General features: G+C 38.9%; 1 protein-coding gene across 28 annotated transcripts in view; it reads right to left on the bottom strand.

Moving 5' to 3' along the window:
* Positions 1–5,551: 5,551 nt before the first annotated feature.
* Positions 5,552–7,387, bottom strand: part of ank3b (ankyrin 3b) — a 200,930-nt gene continuing 199,094 nt past the window's right edge. For all 28 annotated transcript variants that reach the window (XM_072668035.1, XM_072668031.1, XM_072668040.1 and 25 more), the window contains one exon: positions 5,552–6,910. The gene's annotated coding sequence lies outside the window, so the exon portion shown is untranslated. The remainder of the gene's footprint in view (positions 6,911–7,387) is intronic.

The following is a 7,387-nucleotide window of genomic DNA, read 5'->3' as shown; positions in this document are numbered from 1 at the left end:
TGATCACTTTTCTCCTATGATAAAACATTTCTATCCTGGTGGGAGTGATCATCTTCAGGATGACAGAAGATTCATCCACAGGGCCTAAAGGATCACAGAATGGTTTAAAGAGTAGGAAAATGATGTAAATCGTTTGCTATAACCTTTAAACAAACCCAGGGGCCCAGAGTTCCTTGTGGTGTGCTGAGTCACAAGCAATGGATGTCAATCAGTATTCAGGGAAAAAATGACCTCTGGTGGTGACTTTAAGAAGTGGATGTAGACTGGTGGACTGTGTGTATATCAGTAGGGACAGACGTGACAGTGGGCAGTTGACAAGCTCCAGTCCCTAGACTAGGGTTCTTAAAACACCTTAAAAGGTCTTCAACAGCTTATGATTTTTAGCAAACAACATTTGTTTATTTTGAGGGAGCAGTTGTACATTTCTGAGAGACACTTTCTGCAGTTGGACCCATCCAAATAATTGAATTCAGGTGTTCCAATCAATTCCATAACCACAGGTGTAGAAAACCAAGCAACTAGGCATGCTGAGGGGGTCAGTGGATGCTGGGGCGCATTGTGCACCGAGGTCGCCAACTTTCTGCAGTCGATCCCTACAGACCTCCAAACTTCATGTGGCCTTCAGATTAGCTCAAGAACAGAGAGCGTAGAGAGCTTTATGGAATGGGATTCCATGGCAGAGCAGCTGCATCTGGACTCTAGAGCAGTGGAGACTGGGTTCACGCTTCCCCGTCTGGCAATCCAATGAATGAGTCTGGGTTTGCCCGTTGACAGGAGAACGGTACTTGTCTGACTGCATTGTGCCAAGTGTAAAGTTGGGTGGAGGGGGGATTATGTTGTGGGGTTGTTTTTTAGGAGTTGGGTTTAGTTCCAGTGAAAGGAACTCTAAATGCTTCAGCATACCAAGAGGTTTTGGTCAATTTCATGCTCCCAACTGCGGGAACAGTTTGGGGACGGCCCCTTCCTGTGCACAAAGCAAGGTTCATAAAGACCTTAAAGAGTGAGTTTGGTGTAGAAGAACTTGACTGTCCGGCACAGAGTCCTGACCTCAACCCGATAGAACACCTTTGAAATGAATTGGAGCGGAGACTGTGAGACAGGCCTTCTCGTCCAACATCGGTATCTGACAAAGATATTAGATATAATATTTATCACATCACTTAAATGTATGTTATCGTAATGTATGTTACACATTTCTGTGTTTGAATCTATAAGGAGAAGGGAAATATATTGGGTCATTTTAGACCCTGTTTGTTTAAAGGAAAGTATCTCACGTGTCCTTCTTTACCAGTATCCTTTAAACTGTGTGAAAGACAACCTTAGCTTTTGTTTTCTGTTGTTATATAAATTAGTTATGACAATAGCGACTGGTTATTAAAACAACTAGCTAGTCATAATGGCCTTGCATGTCTGCAGATCTGATCATTATTACTATTAAAGATTTCATCATTAATATTAGATATTAGTCATTAGAAATTGGTAATGTCGCTCAGCAACGTTCAGATAAATGCTTGTTACCAGGTTGAGAGACGGTTCTACTGAAGACTAAGTGAAGTTAGGACTGTAAGATGACCGAGCCTCAAACAGACCCGCGCTTTTACTGCTCTCTCACTCAGGAGTAACCGGCCCTGCTGTCTGCTCTCGCGCTCTCCCTCCCGATAGCTGTCTAGAGTTTTATGTCCGGTTTGGTCAGTGTAGTGATTCATTTGGGTGACTGATGTTTGATAGCTGAATTGTGTAAATCCTTTCTGTGCTTTTGGTAGCACTGCATTATTACTAATTCACTGCGTTTTACTGAGCTAGTAATGTTAGCACTAGCTAACTAGGCTAAAGCTCAGTTTACGGCTGCCTGCTAGCAGCTGCGTTTAGAGTTTGGTGAATGATTACAGTCAGGTTTTCTGTTGCACAAGACTTTCCTGAACACTTAATAAAGATGGAAACCCTGTGCTCAGGATTAGAAGATGGTCCTTCTACTTTTTGCCCTTCTTTTTATATAAAAAAAAAGGAAATAAAAAAAATGAAAATCGATGGGTTATGTTTTATTTTAATTACCGGACCTGACATATTAATAATGTACAATATAATAATATTCTTTAAACATAAAATCGTAAAAAAAAGACAACAGAAAACCGGCCTGTTTTTTTTTGTTTGTTTGTTTGTTTGTTTTAAACCGGAAGTGTAAGGCAAGACGACTCATGGCACCTGAAAGCAGTAGCTAGGCCTACGCGGCTGTGTCGCTTTATCACAGAGGGGACAGGTTTCTGACTTCGGGGAGTTTTAGGAGATTCTGCGATGAAAATGATTTGAGTCGAATCTCCGAGGCCAGTTTGTGACACTAGTTGCCATTGATGAGATTGTTAGGCCGAATATGATATACAAACATACTGGACAAATGCAAATATAAAATATCTGTACAAACGTATACATATAAAAGACCTCCAACATAAGACCTGTTAGCTACTATTTTCACTGGTTTGTGAAAATGTTATTATTATTGTTGTTGTTGTTGTTGTTGTTGTTGATCTTCCTTTGTACTATATAAAAACGGTATTGTTGTACAGTTGCATGTTATTTTTACTATTATTATTATTTAAGGATAGTACCACAAGCAGTAATATCAGTAGCTTTTTTTGGTTTGTTTTCATTTACCAGATCACCAAAACATACATGGTGCGGGTAGACCATGGCAAGGAATTTTATATGACCCTGATTCTTTCCTATTATCGTTAAAATCAAGGGAGAACACCTAGGATAATACTTTACTACCACTGCAAAAATAGTTTTGTTCCTCTTTTGATTCCAGGAATTTAACTGGTTCTGATTTTGCAACAAATGTTTGTCTTCAGTAAATCATGGAATTAACACAGGAAAAGTGTCCAATAACAGTCCCACCAGATCCCATATGCATAAACACTTACTGTAGGTTTGTAGAAAAAATATTGATATTAATGTTGATGTTATGATATTTAACACTAGAAGCGTTTCTGGTCTGACCTAATTATACCTAGAAGCATCGAGCTCCGGTCTTCTGACCGCTGGGACTACCTGCTAAAAGCGCCGTGTTGGTTCTTCCGACTTCTAGCGCAGTTCTGGTGGTCAAAACACAGCTGAGTCTTTATACAAGGATGCTGTTATTTCTGACCATCCTTAAATAATAACAATAATAATAATGGACAACTATAAAACAATGTTTTATGGAATGGAAATAAATAGTGCTACTATTACTGATACTAATTATAATAATAATTATAATGCTGTGTTAATAATGGTATATAAATGGGTTGCGTTCCACAAGAGCACATTTGCTCAGTAGTCATTCAACCTATGTATTCATACTGTCTCATATCTATGGGCTTTAAATAACTTACTTGACATTTTCATATCTGAAACCAATGAAAAATGTCTTTTCTTTTGAGCTGTTTTATTTTGAATGTATGTTGTATGATTGTACAAATTTTTTATATTCATATTTTATACAGGATGTATCGTGCTGTTACTTATCAACCTCATTTATGGAATTTTACACCTCAAACAGCAGATGTGCTATGGAGAGTCAACACAAGCCATCTCCTTTACACCTTGAGGAATAACCTCTTTTTTTTCCATAATCATGCGACATAGCCATCAAAGCCTGCTGCTTTTATGTGCCTTGAGTTCCCTTGAGTTTCAGAAAAGAAGAAAAGACTGAATGTTTTTGTGTATTTTTCTGACGAAGAGCTCCACTTCCAGGCTTTTAATTAACCACCAACACTTTAAACTCTTATCATATAGCTTATTGATTTCATTATTGTGGTGGTTACTTCTGAACCCTGGTATGTTTACGTGTGTATATTTTTCAGGTGCAGTCAGGATTCTTCATGTCCATGTGAGAACCGAAATGCTGACCTATGGGAAAACGGAAGTGGAGCCTCATGTCTACTCATCACCAGAATAGGCAACCTTCAAGCAGACACACTGCAGCATTTCCCATGGATTACCGACCATAGACGACAGCAGGATGTGATCTTTTCTAGGACACCCAGAACTAGAGGACTGTTTCAGTTTCAGTGGACATTATTGTCCGAGTCATTATAAACTGTCAGTTTCAGCATCATGGACATCATCAATGGCCTGTTAGCATAGTTAGCCTCAACTTTTTTATCATTGGGAACAGTTTTTGTCATCTGACGGTTCTGCTCATTACACTCACAATGGTCAACATTGGTATCTTCATGGACTGAACTGTGGACGCTACTTTAATATTTAGATAAAGTACAGTACTGAAAACAAGTTAGAAGACTCCAAATCATACAGACTGTACAGATTTCTTAACCATGGTGATGATAGGAACCAGGTGTAGTGATGTGTGCTGCACAAACATGGGCATTTTATTTACTGTCCAAAACTACTAATAAATCTAAACTGGACATTCTTATTACATTATATTATATAGAACATTAATGTGCAGGTAAAGTACACTTTTGCTGTTCCAAACCTGCGGGTGGGTGGTGACCTTCTGAATAGCTTCTTGACACCTCCATTCGTGGCATCAGTGATGCATGAAGCAAAAAACTTTGTGAAGAAAAATATACAGTGCAGGATCTTGGCGGATGGTTAGGAAAGAATGAGGGACTTGTTGCTCTTACTTCACACTCTTCACATAAAACCATTAAATATATCTGTTTGAACTTCAATTCCGGGTGTAATACGCAGGCTATTCATCTGCATTTGAAAGTGGTTAAACTACTTTAAAAATATTTTTTTTGTTAAAGCGGTAAAATGATTGGCTAGTTAAATCTTCATTCCTGCAATCTGATTGGCCAGTTGAGTTAGTGACAATGTATGCACTCATTTTTCCTGCAGAGAACAGGGGAATAAAGTTGCTGTCTGCTGTCCAATTTACGCAAGGACCTTTTATTAGAAAAACAGCAACACTCTGAGACGAGACGTATGGAGTAGAATAAATTAGAAAAAAGTCATCCTGAAATCAAATGTTTTTTTTGTTTTTTTTTTATCTTTATACTTGTAAACTATTTTTATATACTTATAAACTATTTTTAAGCATCATTGATTTCAGAAGAAACAATGAATGAGCAGGTGTCCCAATACTTTTGTCCGTAACAACGCCTCCGGGAAAAAGTACATTTTTAAACAGCTTGAGTAGAAGTACAAGTCAAAAGGAACAAAGAAACTGAAAGTTTTTAGAAGCTGCTCTCCTAATTTGTTAATTATTTAAAAAAACTAAATGACTAAAACAAGAAAAGCTCCTGGTACTGTAAATGGCATTATTACAGCCTTTAAAAGTGCTCTAATGCAGTTGTAGTTCCATGATAGATATGAATGAAGTGATGTTTCAGGAACACTGATGCCAGCTTTGCTTCATAGAAAAAGTAGAGTGCAGAGAAGAGGAGAGAAGATAAGATGGGCATATAGATGTTTTTTAACGACCCCACTGAACAGGGTCTTGTATTACAAATCCTGTGCAATAACCTAAACCTTTAAACCCAAACAAATTTCACTTCATCACGGAATTCAATTAGAATTCCACTGCACAGAGTATGAAAACACACCGTTTGAGAGTTTGAACACAATTTATTTTAAGCTTAAATAATTAATTCAATCATCCAGTGTATGGTTTGTCATACGTTTGTTATCGGATCGATCAATGAATGCCTGAAGGTGATCTCTTTTGAGTATTCAACATATGGAAATATTTCACCAAACCCAAATAAAAATGCCCCTCGAGATCACAGCAGCCTTGAAACCTAGTGAAACACTGCTAGAATGATTACAAATGATTGGCTAACAGAAAGACCTTTACATCTCAGAGCCAATACAAACAGGAACAGTTAAACGTTTACAGCGTGCCAGTCGACAAGATACATTCACCCGATCTCTCTTCCGCTTCGGGCCAGTCTGTGACTGCATAGCATAGGAAACCTTTAGCTGCGTGTGGGGACACAGTGACTCCTTACCAAGCGATACATGAATCGTGTCCGTTACCTTCCTGTGAATCTGACGGTGCAGTGGTGTGATTAGAAAACGGCGCTAGTGACGAACGGCAGGGCTATGAGTGTGCACACAGATTGAACGTTATTCACTCCTCTGGTTATGTGGCTTAAAAAGAAATCAGAAATAAGGTGAATCACATGCATCAAAATATTAGTACTCTGAGGAAACCTTGAAACTGATCTACAGCTACGCCCGTGTTCGCTGCCGTTAGTGAGAGTTGCTGTAGGGTTAAAACAAATGTCCCACTGTTAAAATCAAGCAAGCCTGTTCTCATGTAAAAACAGTTTTTTTCTGTGAATAATTACACAAATACATGTGAAGTTACACCCAAGCTTTTCTATAGAGTTGAAATCAGCATCAGCATTTCATTTCATTCCTTTCATCTCAACGCTCTCTGCAAATCTCTCTTGCCAGTGCATTCACAATTGTGTGAGCTACTTATCTTTAGAATTTATACAGTTCTGATTTATGTACAAGATCTCCAAAAACAGCATTATACAGCCCGACGCTATGGGTCAGAGAAGAAGAAAATGTAAGGCGAGTGGAGAAGGTGATTAAAAAAAAGTGTCCCTAGATTTCTCAGTCCACGATGCTCTTTTTATTATTTTTTTTTACCATCTTTGGTCACGGAATTGCTTGGGTGCCACTGTTGTTTGTTCATTCGCTGGCACTCCTCCTACATTTAGCGCAGAAGAAGCATTGCACCACAGACGGTCTCGTGGCACCGCCCAGATGTCCTGTGCCACTGACTGAAAGAATGAGTTGTTTTTTTCATGCTCATGCGAAATCAAAAAGGTCCTCTTCCAGAAAACCATGCGTTTATGTGAAAGCTGCACACGATTCCCCTTCCACTGATCTTCTGCCGTTGCGTTTCCAGTGATCTCATTCCCAGGAAAACAATTACGAAACAAGTGCACATCTGTAATGAAGAAACAAGAGGGTTCAGTCACAAAAACGGTTTAAACCCATCAGCAATAAGTGTGTCTGTGCTTGAAAAAGCTTTATAAAGACTAGAGCAAATAGAGATCAACAGAAATCCGGTAGTCAGGATGTGCTGCTGGTCAGTAAAGTGATTGATTAGAGATGCAGGGTTGGTTTCTGACTTCTTTGTGAACTGAAAATGCTGCCTTTCCTTGAGGAGAGCTTTGGGAATTGCATCTTAATGTACTTCTTAATGTTTGACTTCTTTTACATCATTATCCCAGTTATGCCAAGTATCTGCCTGTCACACGACTGAGGGTCAGCAACTCTGATTTTAGATGCTTCCTCAAAACCAGTGGTTCCCAGTCCTGGTCATGAAGTAGCGCATTAGCTGATTAATTGGAGCTGGAATATGCCAGAATGTGCAGGGCAAAGTACTTCTGGATCTGAACTGGGAATCACTGCTTTAGACTGA

Source organism: Salminus brasiliensis, chromosome 22, assembly GCF_030463535.1.
Source record: "Salminus brasiliensis chromosome 22, fSalBra1.hap2, whole genome shotgun sequence".
NCBI lineage: Eukaryota > Metazoa > Chordata > Actinopteri > Characiformes > Bryconidae > Salminus > Salminus brasiliensis.
Note: the sequence above shows the minus strand (reverse complement) of the source record. Positions and strands in the feature narration are given on the sequence as shown.